Raw genomic sequence first — 13092 nt, 5'->3', positions numbered from 1 at the left:
TTCTACACTACTGAGTGGCCTTATGTCTTACTTTACAGACCTCTAATCCGAAGGACTGTCAGAGAGGAGGGTCCTCTATGTGAAGACAACACTCTATCCGAGGGCTGTTCAGTCCAAGTTTGGTTAAAACAACAAAGAACCATAAAAACGGAGAGCAAGAGATTTGAAGTTGACCCTCAGCAGTAAGGTCACCATGGGGAGGTACGTTTTATTTCCAGTTAGATCGCATGCAATTATTTCTAAGTTTGCACCTCTACATATGAAAAGTCACAAGCAAATTTTATTCAAATTGGAGTCATCTTTTTGTCGTTGTTTTTGGCAATGCATAACTGGCTGTCCACTATTGCGCTACTGCTGGTCCAAAACATTTTGCTGACTGAAGCAAAACCCACCAATGATGTCCCACTCCTAACCCTATGCTAAGAGCAACACTTTGGAAAGTCTCACCCTACTATTCAGGCATCAATCCCTGCCTTTGTCTATTGTCTAAATCAGTGTTTCCCAAACTTGGGTCTCCAGCCGTTTTTGGACTACAACTCCCATTATCCCTAGTTAGCAGGACCGGTGGCCAGGGATGATGGGATTTGTAGTTCAAAAAAGAGCTGGAGGCCCACGTTTGGGAAACACTGATCTAAATCAAGGATAGGGAATGTTTGACTTTCCATGGGTTACTGGACTACAGCGCCCATAATCCCTGACCATTGGTCATGCTGGCTGGGGCTGATGGGAATTGTAATCCAACATCATCTGGGGGCTACAGGTCCCCTGCCTCTGCCCTAAATTCTACTACTTGAGCAGCTATCTTCACTTTGCTACATTGTACTGCTGATAATCTTCTGCGCTCACAAAAACCATTGGACGTGGAGTCGTTAACCGTGAAGGTTCTAGGTGTGAATTTCCTCCTGTGTTTGAGGGGCTGCTTTCTTCTAAGGATTTCAAAGCCTCTAAACTCACCTGTTTGTACACAGCACAAAGATGCTCATTGCTTTCTTTATGAAATTGATCCTAAATTAGTGCAGAGGGAAGAATGTTCTGCTGAATTATTTTTCTTATTTAAGTACGTTGTTTTTGAACCAGTTTTTACAACTCTCTTGTCTGTGAGTCCATACACAAAACTTAAGTTAGCCAGAGAGTCTGTGCAAATAAAAACTATTTCTCAACACTTTTTGTCCCATTCTAACACAGTTCACAAGAGGCTAGAGTTACAAAACAAACCATAAAAAAGCACAGCTTCTTCTGTCCTTAACTCTTTTAGCATCTGATGTATAAAATTCAGCAGGTGAACCTTTTCTCTGCAACGTGATAAACACATTATCTAGCAAATGTCTGTATGCCAAGCTACTGTTAAATGCTCAGTTGCAGAGATTCATTGCTGGCAACTCCACATGGCACATTCCTCTATAGAAAGTGTTCAGTGTTACTTGTGAATATGCCCTAAAATTATGAAATCAATTGTGCATTTTCAAGAGCATTAATGAACATTCTTCTCCTGCTGCAGTTTATATACATTGCCACAATGCACGTTATACGAGTGCCATGTTCCTGTACATGCATGCACACCCATGCCTGCAACCTCCTGTTTGGGAAGCTGTCATTGCACGTGTGCAACAGCTGTCTCAAAGGGACACACCTCAGCTTAACCACAAAGTGAATGTGGCTTACGCTTTCAAATCGGGTGGAACCTGGTTTGAAGAGAAACACATCAAAGAGCAGTATTTTAAAAGAAACTACAGGATAGAGATTGGTTGTGGCTAACTTCATGTGTACACTGCTTCAAACATCAGGGATGGGAGTGTGTTGGAATCTGAGTAAATTGTAATGCGTATGCAGCCTCTGTGTGAAGTCTCCTTCCCAGTACCTAGAATGTTGCCATTACAGTGTTCTTGTACTGAAGATGCTGGGAAACATAGTTCTACAGGATGCCTAAGTCCATACGATGAACAGGTGGCGTGGAAACTACTTTTCCCAGAGGTCCTTGTGCCTGGGATCAGCGACGGCCTTTGGGCTTTCAAATTTCAGTGGTGCCCTCTGCAATGCCAAAATTTGGTGCCCCCCACCTCTTGCCTTCCCTTTGATGTCATGGTAGCAGCCCCTGTGGCACTGTCTTGGCTCAGCACCCACTGGAGGCGAACTGGTCATGCCCCCTAAAATCCACCTCTGCTGGGATGCCACTGCCACAATCACCAGGCAAGTCTGGAAGAAGGGAAAGGCAGGCGTCTGGATCCCTGTAACAATCCCAATTTAATTAATATGCAGGTTATGTATTCAGACTTGAGGGGGAAGTTAGCTTTGTATTGGTGCAACTGAATCACCAAAAGAGTTTTCCCATCACAACTTTCAGGTCAGGATTTGCTATAAGAGCTAGACACCCCATGCCTACCTTAAAAAAAAAAGTGGTTTGGGATTTTTTTCGCTACCAGATTATGTGACAATTAGGAAACGCATCACATTTTCCTTTTTTTTTTCTTTTTTAATACATTTTTCATATTTTGAATATACATCATACATTTTCCATAATAAATCACTTCCCTCAGGACTTCCCATTCCATGGCAACCTTATTTTGCTGCATATCCTTTTCTTCCATCCTATTTCATCCTACATATATATCCCTCATTGTTAGTAATTGCTGCTCGCACTGTTGTTCCTACTTGTAAGTTAATTTAAATATTATATCATGAAGAGTTGGACATGACTAAACGACTGAACAACAACAACAACATCTCCTTAAATACTCTCCCAAGTGTTTCCACTTACCAGTATCTTTTATTTGAGTCTCGTCTTGGTTTCTCTCCCCGCCCCCCCACTGTCATATATGCTAGCTCTGTGTATCCTAGCAATTTATCTTGCCAAAAAATGGCAAAAACCAATCACATTTTCTGCCCTGTCATGGAATTGTGGAATAGAGGCAGGCAGCTCTGAATAGCAAAGTGAGGCAGCACAACGAGTACATTCAAATTTTGCGAGCCACATACATTTGGTAGAATTTGCGCCTAGTGCTGCAGAACTCCCAGTGTTAAGTCAGACTTGCTGGAAAGGATTGGCTGTTATGTTTTGGGGACTGTCTGGAGCGTGTTATGTTTGGTTCCCATTCTTCTCCTCATCCCCTGCCAGTGTTCGCCGCTTTGCTACCTGTTTCCATTCCCACCTCTTCTGCAGAGCCACCCATCTCCTCCCAGCCTTGTCCCCTCTCTGCATGCTGCTCTTGTTCCCTCTCGCTGCACCTTTGTGCCATTCAGCCTTTTTTGTGCCTATCTTGTTCATTCTTTCCCTTTCAGCGCCATTCCTCTTGTCTGGCTCGCCCCTCCTTCCCTTCGTCCTCATGGGTGGTTTTGTCTCCTTGGTTTGTGTGGTCTGCCCTGCACATTCCAGGCCTTTCTCTCCTCAGGACCTGACATGTTCCCCACAGAAAAGGGGATTTATCACATGGATTATGCTTTTCATTCTGCCTTTTGTTTTCAAAAAAATTCACCCTTCCCTCCCCCCCCCCTTGCACTTTGTATACACAGACTTGACAATGCACATATCTGAGGGCTTTTCTGGAGTGCCTGATGCATATAATTCTTTGTGCATTTTAGTTTGAATTTTCCATCTTTCGTTTCTTTATGTATCTCAACACCACAGGCCTGACTTTGCCAGCTCAGAGGTGCGTTCCCTGCTCCCCCCCCCCCACAATTGCTCCGCTCCAAAGCAAAAATAGGCCTGTGCAGGCTCATACCGTCCACCATTTCTCAAATGACAAAGAGAGAAAGAGAGGTGCTTGTGTACTTTCTCAAACCATCACGGGCACATTTGTTGAAAGCTTTCCTGCATCAGCTCTAGGTTGCGTTGCGTTGCTCCACAAAAGTCTGTCCGTTGCTGGCTTCTGAAACAGGGTGTGTTAGTAAACTGACAATAACTATTTTTCTATCTCACCCCTCCAGGCCACAACAACACACAAACATGTTGCATTTAATAGAATCTTAAACCCTTCAGTGAATCTGGCATATTAAAGAAAAGCCTCCTGCAACTTTGAACACGTTCAGCCACAGCTACCACCTGAAGGGGCGAGCTGCAAGAGGAACAGTGCATTTTGTGCCCCTGTACATGCAGTTACATATATGCGCAGGAACCCCACCCTGCCCAAACTAAATTATAGAGATGGAAGGGGAAGATGTTGAAACCTGGGCAGGGGGAGGATTTTAGAGCGCACAAAAAGAAGAAATTTCAAAGCAGGCTGATGCTTCATCCAAATGGCCAAACAGGAATGGGGATTTCGTGAGGGGCAGGAACCTGAAAAGCAGGACTTTCTCTGTCTGAAGGTGGTGGGGGGGGGCAACTGGAAAATTGCGATTATATGAGCCTATTGTTCATGTGGTGGTGCTGGCAGTGTTTTGGGAGCTGCCGCTTTGTATTCCCATCTGAACTTTTGTTTTCAGTAGGGTGCTCTTGCAAGTTTGCAGTGGCGGCAGCAAAAGCCCTCATTAAAAATGCGTGCGCAGCAAAATCCTGTGGCAGAATAAATGGAGACATTCAGCAGAGCCTTGAAACAAAATCCATATGAGGGAGCCCCCTCCCCCTCCCCTCCCCTTCCCCGCATCTCCTGCCCTGATAGCACAGGGATTTGAGGCAGCGGGTCTGGCTCTTGCTGCTGCATATGTGTACATCTGTGGCTACAGGAACTTTGCCCAAACTTCATTCAAAGCAGTGGGTCTTTCAGCCTTTGCTTTTATTCTGAGCAGAGGGAGGGCAGAGGGGGGGACCACGGGCCGCTCCATTTCCACAGAAGGGGGGGGGAACGTTGCTCTAGCCATTCTGAGCGAAGCATCCACATCCCATTTCCCTACCCCTGGTGCAGAGTGGTGAAGCCCCACGGCTGCTCCTCTGTATGGGTCAGCTGCTCCTCTTTGTAGCAAAAAGATGGAGCAGAAAAGGGGGAATGAGACGTGAAGAAATTTACTACACATACTGAATCAAAGCACTGATCCTGAGAAGGCCTGAATGCCTACAGCTCTATTATTTTTTTTATTACAAAGAACTCGCCCGGTTCCTTTTGTGTGAAGCAGCTGTCAGAATCAGACCCTGTTTAATATGTGTCAGGCTATCCAGCCGCGAGGGCGGTGTGCAGGGAGTTTATAGTATAAATGCCTGTGGCTGAAAACCCCACCGAGGGGGGATTAAGTGTCTGGGGCTGCTGCGGAAGCCTTTGGAATCTGCAGTGCTTACGTTAGGGTTGCCAACCTGGGGTTTAGCAAAAATGCCAGAGGGGTGTGGGCCAGAACTGGGCAGAGCCAGGTTGATTGGCTAGTGTGTGGAATGTGGCCATTTGGAGGACAGGTCAAGGGGGCGCAGCCTGGTGCCCAGCTTCAAAGTATTTGCTATAGTCATCATAGAATCATAGAATCATAGAGTTGGAAGGGACCCAAGGGTCATCTAGTCCAACCCCCTGCAATACGGGAATCTCAACTAAAGCATCCATGACGGATGGCCATCCAACCTTTGCTTAAAAGGAAGGAGAGTCCACCACCTCCCGAGAGAGTCTGTTCCACCGCCAAACAAAAAGTTCTTCCTGATGTTTAGTCAGAATCCCCTTTCTTACAGCTTGAAGCTGTTGGTTCAAGGCTTACTCTCCAGAGTAGGAGAAGACGAGCTTGTTCCCTCTTCCATGTGACAGCCCTTGAGATACAGTCATACCTCATGTTACGTCCGCTTCATGTTACGTTCTTTCAGGTTACGTCCCGCGGCGACCCGGAAGTACTGGAAAGGGTTACTCCCGGGTTTTGCCGCTCGCATGACGTCACACGCATGTGCAGAAGCGGCGAATAGCAACCCGCGTATGCGCAGACGTGCCGCTGCTGGTTGCGTTCTTTTCATGTTGCGAACGGGCCTCCGGAACAGATCCCATTCGCAACCAGAGATATCACAACCAGAGGTTTGAATATGGATTTCCTATCTTAATTGTAGTCAAACTGATCTTGAACTTTAGGTGGTTGTTTAAATTAAAATTGGTAATAGTAAAAGAGTTGGCAGATCTCCCCCCCTCCCCAGTTTACATTCAGTTCTGTGGAAACTTACAGACTCCACCACATAGAAAAATGTATTCTTGCGATTATATGGCATCTTCTTTTGTATGCATAACTTGAAATGCCCTGCAAAAGTCTCATGGGGAGTAGGGAATGTGAAATGCAGGATAGTGAGAGGGGAATGTGAGCAGGTGTGCAGTTGTGCTTTCTTCCTATTAGGGAAGAAGAGGCAGATTTGTACTTGTGTGTTTGTGTATGAGAGAGACAGATACAATGACAATGACAGAGAGACGGAGATATTAAGGGCTTTGTTAGGATTTTTAAAAGCCGGGCTACCTGCAGCTAGTGTTAAGACCTACATTGGGTTGTGGAGGCAGCTGTTCAACCGTCAACATTTTATTTATTCAGAAACATTTCTAAATCCAGGGCTTTTTTCTTTTTCTTCAGCCAGAACCCGCTATAACTCAGGTGGACGCCATTGCCATGATAAAAGAACGAGGGAGGTGTTCACAGTGAGTTTCAGCACTTCTTTTTTGCTAGGAAAATAGCGCTGTCTAAACTTAATATTTAAAAATCTCTAAGTGGCATACGTGCGCGTCTGTTGCAGAGCTGGCATTAATATCCAGTGACATGAAACAGTTGCTTCAGACTGTTGCTTCCGGCCTCCATTTTATTACATTTGCTGTGTTTAAAATGTGTTGGGACTGATGTCACTCTGCCTTCTTGCGTTGGGTGTGAAAACGCCTGACAAATGCTTTACATGTTACAGAAAGGACAGATTCCTGCCTTTGCACTGTGGGTCAGTCATACTATTTGCACTCAATAAAAACAATGCCCAGAAGCTTCAGCTGGTCACAGATCCCAAATAAATATTTAGAGTGTGTTAAGAGTCATGTTTAACCCATTGCTGAAATGCATGTTTCTTCCTCCTCTGTAATACATGAAGTGCTACAGAGACCTACACCAGACTTGTCCACCCATTGAAATACAAAAACAAAACACTCTCACATATGATCAGCATCTTGGTCCTGTGCTGGAAGGCAACCCTCTGTAGTGAAATTCTCCAGCTAGCACATCTGGCCCTCACTATCTTTGGTAATGGAGCTAGACTTTCAGATAGAAAAAGTGATACAGTTCACCTGGGATTGTTCGGCTTCACATGGTCCCAATGCTTGCCCATGTTTGGAAGAAAACTTCCCCACATGTTGAAAACTAGCACAACTGAGAGGCAGCTGGCCAGAACCCTTTCCCCAGATATGTTAGCTTTTTCGTTAGGCAAAAGAGCTTGATGTGTGTGGATTGTTCAAATATAATTCTCTATTATACATGGCACAGTCCAAGAACGGTAGCAGCATTTGATGTTTCTGCATGTACAGCTTGGTTCTCAGGATGGGTCCATCAGTGTGTAGAGATGCAGACCTGGGACTCAGAGCTGCAAATATAACATTTTAAGTGTGTTTTAAGTGTATTGTACAAATGAAACACTAGATGGTGCTGATGAGCTAATGGCAAATTCCATATATATTTTAAAACTTTTTTAAAAAAAGCATTTCCACAGTGTTTTCTTTTTTTATATCTGTGTAGATTCAGCCTTGTATTGTAGTAGCAGAACTGTTTTGCAAGTCGTATCTTAACTCTGAAATATACCTAAAGCACTAGATGAATTGGACCCTTATTTGGAAAACATCAGCTATCGGCCAAGTTCACCCCAAATGTTCCTTCTGCTTGTTGATACCACCACAAACTATTGGGCAGCTCCTTTTGATGGCAGAGCAGCTTGTGCAAAAGAAGGTCCCGGTGGATTGTATCCCATGTTAATAATCGTGTGAAGTTGCTATTTGTATCTTCCACTGGTCCTTTTGAAACAGAGTCTTGTAAAGCAAAATTCTCACAGTCTAATTCCAAGTGTTGATTACTCTGGGAGAGTTCCATGCACCGGGATCGAAAAGGGACTGTCAACATATTTCTCTTAGACAATCAATGTCACATTTTCTCTGCCACCCTCCCTTATTTAAGTAGCTATACCTTCTGCCACGCTGTGCTACTTTGGCCTCTGTTCTATGAATGTCAAAACAACCAATTGCAAAAGACACAAATTAATCTCCCAGAAGCGCAGGAGCTCGCAAGCTTCAGTCTGGGGGCTTTTTAAAGAAATACAGTACTGGGATTTGACAACTCTTAATTTCAATGAACTTCCACCAGATCCAGAAAACAAGTGCTCTTTGTATACAGTACTTAGATTTTAAATCAGCTTTGTCCAATTGGAGCTGGTGGGAACAAAATTAGCTGAACTGACTTGAAGATTCACCTGTATTCTTTTTAAATATCATCTTCCTGGCCTATGTAGACTTTGTTTCTTAAATTCTGCTTGTGGCACTGGGATCTGGATTATGTCTACAATACTGCACATCACACTTTTTTGGGTGCCGGTGTTAAGACACTTATATTTGCACTGGCATTGTTTATTTCTCATTATATTTATATCCCACCTTTCCTTGAAGGATTGAAAGAATGGTTATCCACCTCCCCATTTTATTGTCCTAACAACCAGGACTTTATTTCAGCTGGAACTCGCTGGCACTCAGTTCCAGCACCTCTCAGGTGGGTGCCATTACCATTACAGTATAAGAGAACAAGGGAGACGTTCATGGGGAATTCCAGCACCTCTTTTCCTAGATAGAGTGCAATGCTTACAACCCTGCAAGGTAGTCTAGGCTGAGAGATAATGGCTGGTTCAAGTTCACCCAATGAACTTCGTGCTGCGTAGGAATTTGTACTAGTCTTAACATTCTAACCACATACTACTTAGCCAGAGCTCTTTTTAATCTTTTAGTTTTAGCTTGCTCTATATTTTGTTGTTTGTTTAAATATATTTTAATTTAATGCTTTCGGAATTGCTTTTACACTTTTCTACGGTGCACTGGAATCCTGAAGGTACCCTGGACTAGACTAGACTAAAATACCCTCTATTGCCTTGAGAACAAGGAGTTTGCCTTGGGATGGCTTTACTGAGTTGCAATGCAGAGGCAGGGAGCACTATATTTCTGACTCAATGCCACGGTCAGGTCTGTGGGTTTTCTTGCAGAACAAGGGAATGATCTTTCTTTCCCCCCCTGTATTCCCTCAAGGCTAATCTGTCAGAGGCCGCATGCCATTGATGGGTGGAGGTTGAAGCCAGAGGTGGGTGAGACCAGAGCCAAAGGGTGACCCCCTTTCCCCCTTTCTGCCACCCTTTCCTTTTCAGTCCCCGCCCCCCGTTGCCACCTGTGTGACTATACTTCTACAGCACATTTGTCACGGAGTTTGCTCCCTCAAAGAATTCTGGGCACTGTAGTTTGTTAGCAGTTTCTGGGAATTGTCTCTGTGTGAGGGGTTACAGTGTCCAGAATTATCTGAGGTAGCAAAATCCGTGACAAAAGTGCTTTAAATGTGTGCACAGCGTTAGGTTGAGAGCTGAAGATTGCCTATCCCCCTCTAGCTGTAACCCCTTGTGAGCTCACAGGGTGGCCTTGGCCTAATCACTCTCTCTCCTTCGTTGTGAGGAATAAATGGGGGAAGACGCTTTGAGGAAAGCTGGAATGTATAAAAATAAAATTGCTGGCTGTAGCTGCTGTGTGACACCCATTGGTCATTACTGCCTCTCTAGCTTCCTCGTTCCATTGTTGGGCATCCTTTTAATAATAATAATAATAATAATTATTATTATTATTATTATTATTATTATTATTATTATTATACCCCACCCATCTGGCTGGGTCCCCCCAGCCACTCTGGGCGGCTTCCAACAAAACACTAAAATACAATAACCTATTAAACATTAAAAGCTTCCCTAAACAGGGCTGCCTTTAGATGTCTTCTAAAAGTTTGGTAGTTATTTTTCTCTTTGACATCTGGTGGGAGGGCGTTCCACAGGGCAGATGCCACTACCGAGAAGGCCCTCTGCCTGGTTCCCTGTAACTTGGCTTCTCGCAGAGAGGGAACTGCCAGAAGGCCCTTGGTGCTGGACCTCAGTGTCTGGGCAGAACGATGGAGGTGGAGACGCTCCTTCAGGTATACTAGACCGTTTAGGGCTAAAAGGTCAGCACCAACACTTTGAATTGTGCTCAGAAACGTACTTATGCAATCCCTTATGCAGCATCCTCCTTGCAGTCCCTATTTAATACGTTTGGCAGTGTGTATGGAGGTCCTGGGGTGCCCAGACGACAAGACCTCTTCCCTCTTGGCCTTGCTGACATGGTACAAAGGAAAGCAGAAAAACAGATTTGGCAGCAGCTAGGCTGCAAGAATGCTGGAAGGAGGCCTACAAAGCACCATCCAACCATCTTAGGCCCAATCTGGATTTGTATAGGATTTACTCCTTGGCCGTTCCTTCTCCCGAAGAAATCCCACAAGGCAGCAGCAGAAGTTTAGGATCAGAGTTTTCCTTCTCCTAGATGGGCTGCCTTCCCAGGTTCTCAAGCCCCTCCACCTGCCTGTTTTCTCACTATGTGTACACCTTGCTGCAGTAGAACCAATTGGTAGCTAATCCTGGAGCATACGCTCTGTATGTACTTAAAACGCATATAACAAAACCCATATGGCTGCTTTTGTTAGACTTGAGGACAAACCTCTTGGCCGGTAGGGATGGTGGTAATTTGGTGCAGAGATGCCCTAGGGTGAATGTGTGTATTTAAATTTTTCTCTGCAACTCTTCTGCCAGCTGTTTTCTTCCTTTCCTTATGTATGTTTGTCTTTTGTGCACTGGCAAGCAGAATGTCAGCTCTCCCTTCCCATTTTTGGTTTTTCCAAACAGGATCTAGCAATTATAGCACATGAGACTCTTCAGTTGACATATTCTGAGAAAAGTTTAACGATCTTTGTTTGATACACTGGGCAACGTGCTGATTTGTGGATTGAAAATGAAAAAAAAAAAAGTATTTGGTTTCTAAGCTGTATGGAAAAGTACCTTTTTAATGAAATTGCAGCTTTGATTTTCTTGTGTGAGGAGTATCAGTAGGGTTGCCAGGTGCAAGAGAGGACAAGGCTCCTTCACCACAGTTAGCAGTGTAGAAGATATAATTTCAGCAAGTACACCTTGTCATCATGCAAATGCTGGAATTGCCACTTCTACACAGATATTTAATGGTTCAGGAGCCTGGTCTGTTTTTACTTGCCTTTTAGGCAAAACTTCTGCAGTGGTGCATAAAGGTATGCTTGAGGTGTCTGATCATGGCTCAGAAAAGGAAAAACTCACACAATCCCTTCTCCCTAACACAAGGTTTAATCCATAGATCAACCCACTGACGCTTTAGCTATGCAAATTGAGTTAGTTGCAAATTCATATTTTCAGGAGATTTTGCTTCTGGTGTGTTTCAGCATTATGGAATACACAGCAAAATATTAATGGCTGCTTTTCTTCCAGAAAGAATTGGCAGCTTCATGGGCGTAGCCAGGATTTATGTTGCTGTTGGGGAGGGGGCCAGGTAGCCAGGATTTATGGGGGGGTCATCATCCTCTGTCTGGCTCAATCTAGCAGATTCCGAACAAAATGTCTCAACAAGTTGTATTAAATTACTTGCTTTTGATCCCAAGTGCTCAGAAAATCTGTCAAAATCTTTCTACAGTTTCTACTTTTAGTTTAGTATTTTTATTGATTGATTTGGGGAGGGGAAATTGCCCCCAGCCCCCCTACCACCGCTATGCCCCATGGCAGCTTTTAAATTAAATTGCAAGGCTATCTTCCTCTTCCTTTAGTATTGCAAATATGGAAACTTTACTGAGGTTGTGGTAATATGTCAACATTCAATATACGACACGGCTAACTTGGGTTAAAGGCACGTGAGGAATCCCCTAACAGTTTTTTTAAAAAATGTCTGAAAGCTTTGCCACTTAAAGAGATTGTCTCTGGGCATGGGCAGAAGGTGTTTTGCCTCCCCACCGAACTATTAATAATAACCAGTGTACAGATGTTCAAAACTTTTTTTCTATCTGCAGAGCCTCTGTAAGGCAGACCATGACTACACTGGAAGACTAGGAATGTATTGTGGCTGAGAGAGAGAGAAAAAAAAGCGTTTCGATGCCGGGCTAAAGTGCAGCATGTTCTGATGGGTGGCATGTCCTTTTCTGCCGGGCAGCTTTAAGTCCCAGCACTTCTCTCTCTCTTTCGAAATGCAGCACTGGCGAGCTTCGGCGCAAGGAGCGTTTTTCTCCACTCTAGGGGGGTGGGCTGGATGATCTCTGGAGTCCTCCTAAGCCCACTGCTGGCGGGGAGCGGGGGAAGGCAGGGCCTCGGCGTGCAGCTCCGCCTCCCGTACGCGCGGCTGCTCTGCTTGGGGCCGCCGGAGCCGGTGCAAAGCGAGGGGGAAATACGGCAGCTGCCCTCGCCGGTGTCTGCTTGGAGTGGGGCGCTGGGGAGGGGGGGAAGGAGGCGGCGATCAAACACGGAGACTGCAGCTCCCCCCCACAAGACAGGCTGCGGAGGAGAAGCGAGCCCCCCCCCCTTTTCCCTTGCCTACCCGCCCCCCAACCCAGCTCCGATCTGCTGCGCGAGGCCCCCTTTTTTTTTTGCAAGGGGAGCGCGCGCGCGCGAGAAGTCCCAAGAAGAAGCGCACAAGAGATCTGCTTTTGCAAGGAGGAGATCTCTTAGTTAAAAAAAAAAAAAGGATCTTAGCTGCAAGATCCCAGGCGAAAGATCCCGAGAAGGAGGCGGAAGGAGAAGAGAAGACCTTCCCGGGAAGAGAGGAAGGGGAGCTATGCAAACTCTCCCCGAGGTCTGTCTGCTTCTGGAGCGCAGACAACAGGCTGCCCGGGCTGGTATGCTTGCTGCTCGAGGAGCGTCTGTGCAAAGGCTGCGCTGAATGGACATGGAGCCCTTCCCGGGGACCCCGCGGGAAATAAACAAATAACTACATCGGTCTTGGAACTGCAAAAAGAAAGAAAGAAGAGGAAAGCAACCGAAGGAGAGCCTTTCCCGGATCTTATCAGCATCACAACTCAATGCATCCTCGTTGTGAGAGCGCCAGCCAGGTTGGTCCTTAATTTTTTTTTCCTGGGCAGAGGTGCATGGCAAACTGCTGGGTTTCCCTGTCTTAGAGAAACTGGAAGTGTGTCACT

The 13092-nt window shown here is 45.3% G+C and overlaps 1 protein-coding gene and 1 long non-coding RNA gene across 5 annotated transcripts in view; one reads left to right on the top strand and one right to left on the bottom strand.

Annotated features, from left to right (window-relative positions):
* LOC309332108 (ephrin type-B receptor 5) overlaps positions 1-13092 on the top strand; it is a 163021-nt gene that overhangs the window by 7841 nt on the left and 142088 nt on the right. For 2 of the 3 annotated variants that reach the window (XM_081844905.1, XM_081844906.1), the window contains exons 3-4: positions 39-201; positions 6448-6512. The gene's annotated coding sequence lies outside the window, so the exon portion shown is untranslated. Of the gene's footprint in view, positions 1-38; positions 202-6447; positions 6513-12326; positions 13006-13092 lie in introns of those variants that run through there. The other variant, XM_081844903.1, reaches the window with a different exon arrangement.
* Positions 1-13092, bottom strand: part of LOC309332627 — a 40203-nt gene that overhangs the window by 19025 nt on the left and 8086 nt on the right. The gene's annotated exons all lie outside the window — the stretch shown is intronic.

Source organism: Podarcis erhardii, assembly GCF_964252035.2.
Source record: "Podarcis erhardii genome assembly, chromosome: 17".
NCBI classification, from domain to species: Eukaryota; Metazoa; Chordata; class Lepidosauria; order Squamata; family Lacertidae; genus Podarcis; species Podarcis erhardii.
Note: the sequence above shows the minus strand (reverse complement) of the source record. Positions and strands in the feature narration are given on the sequence as shown.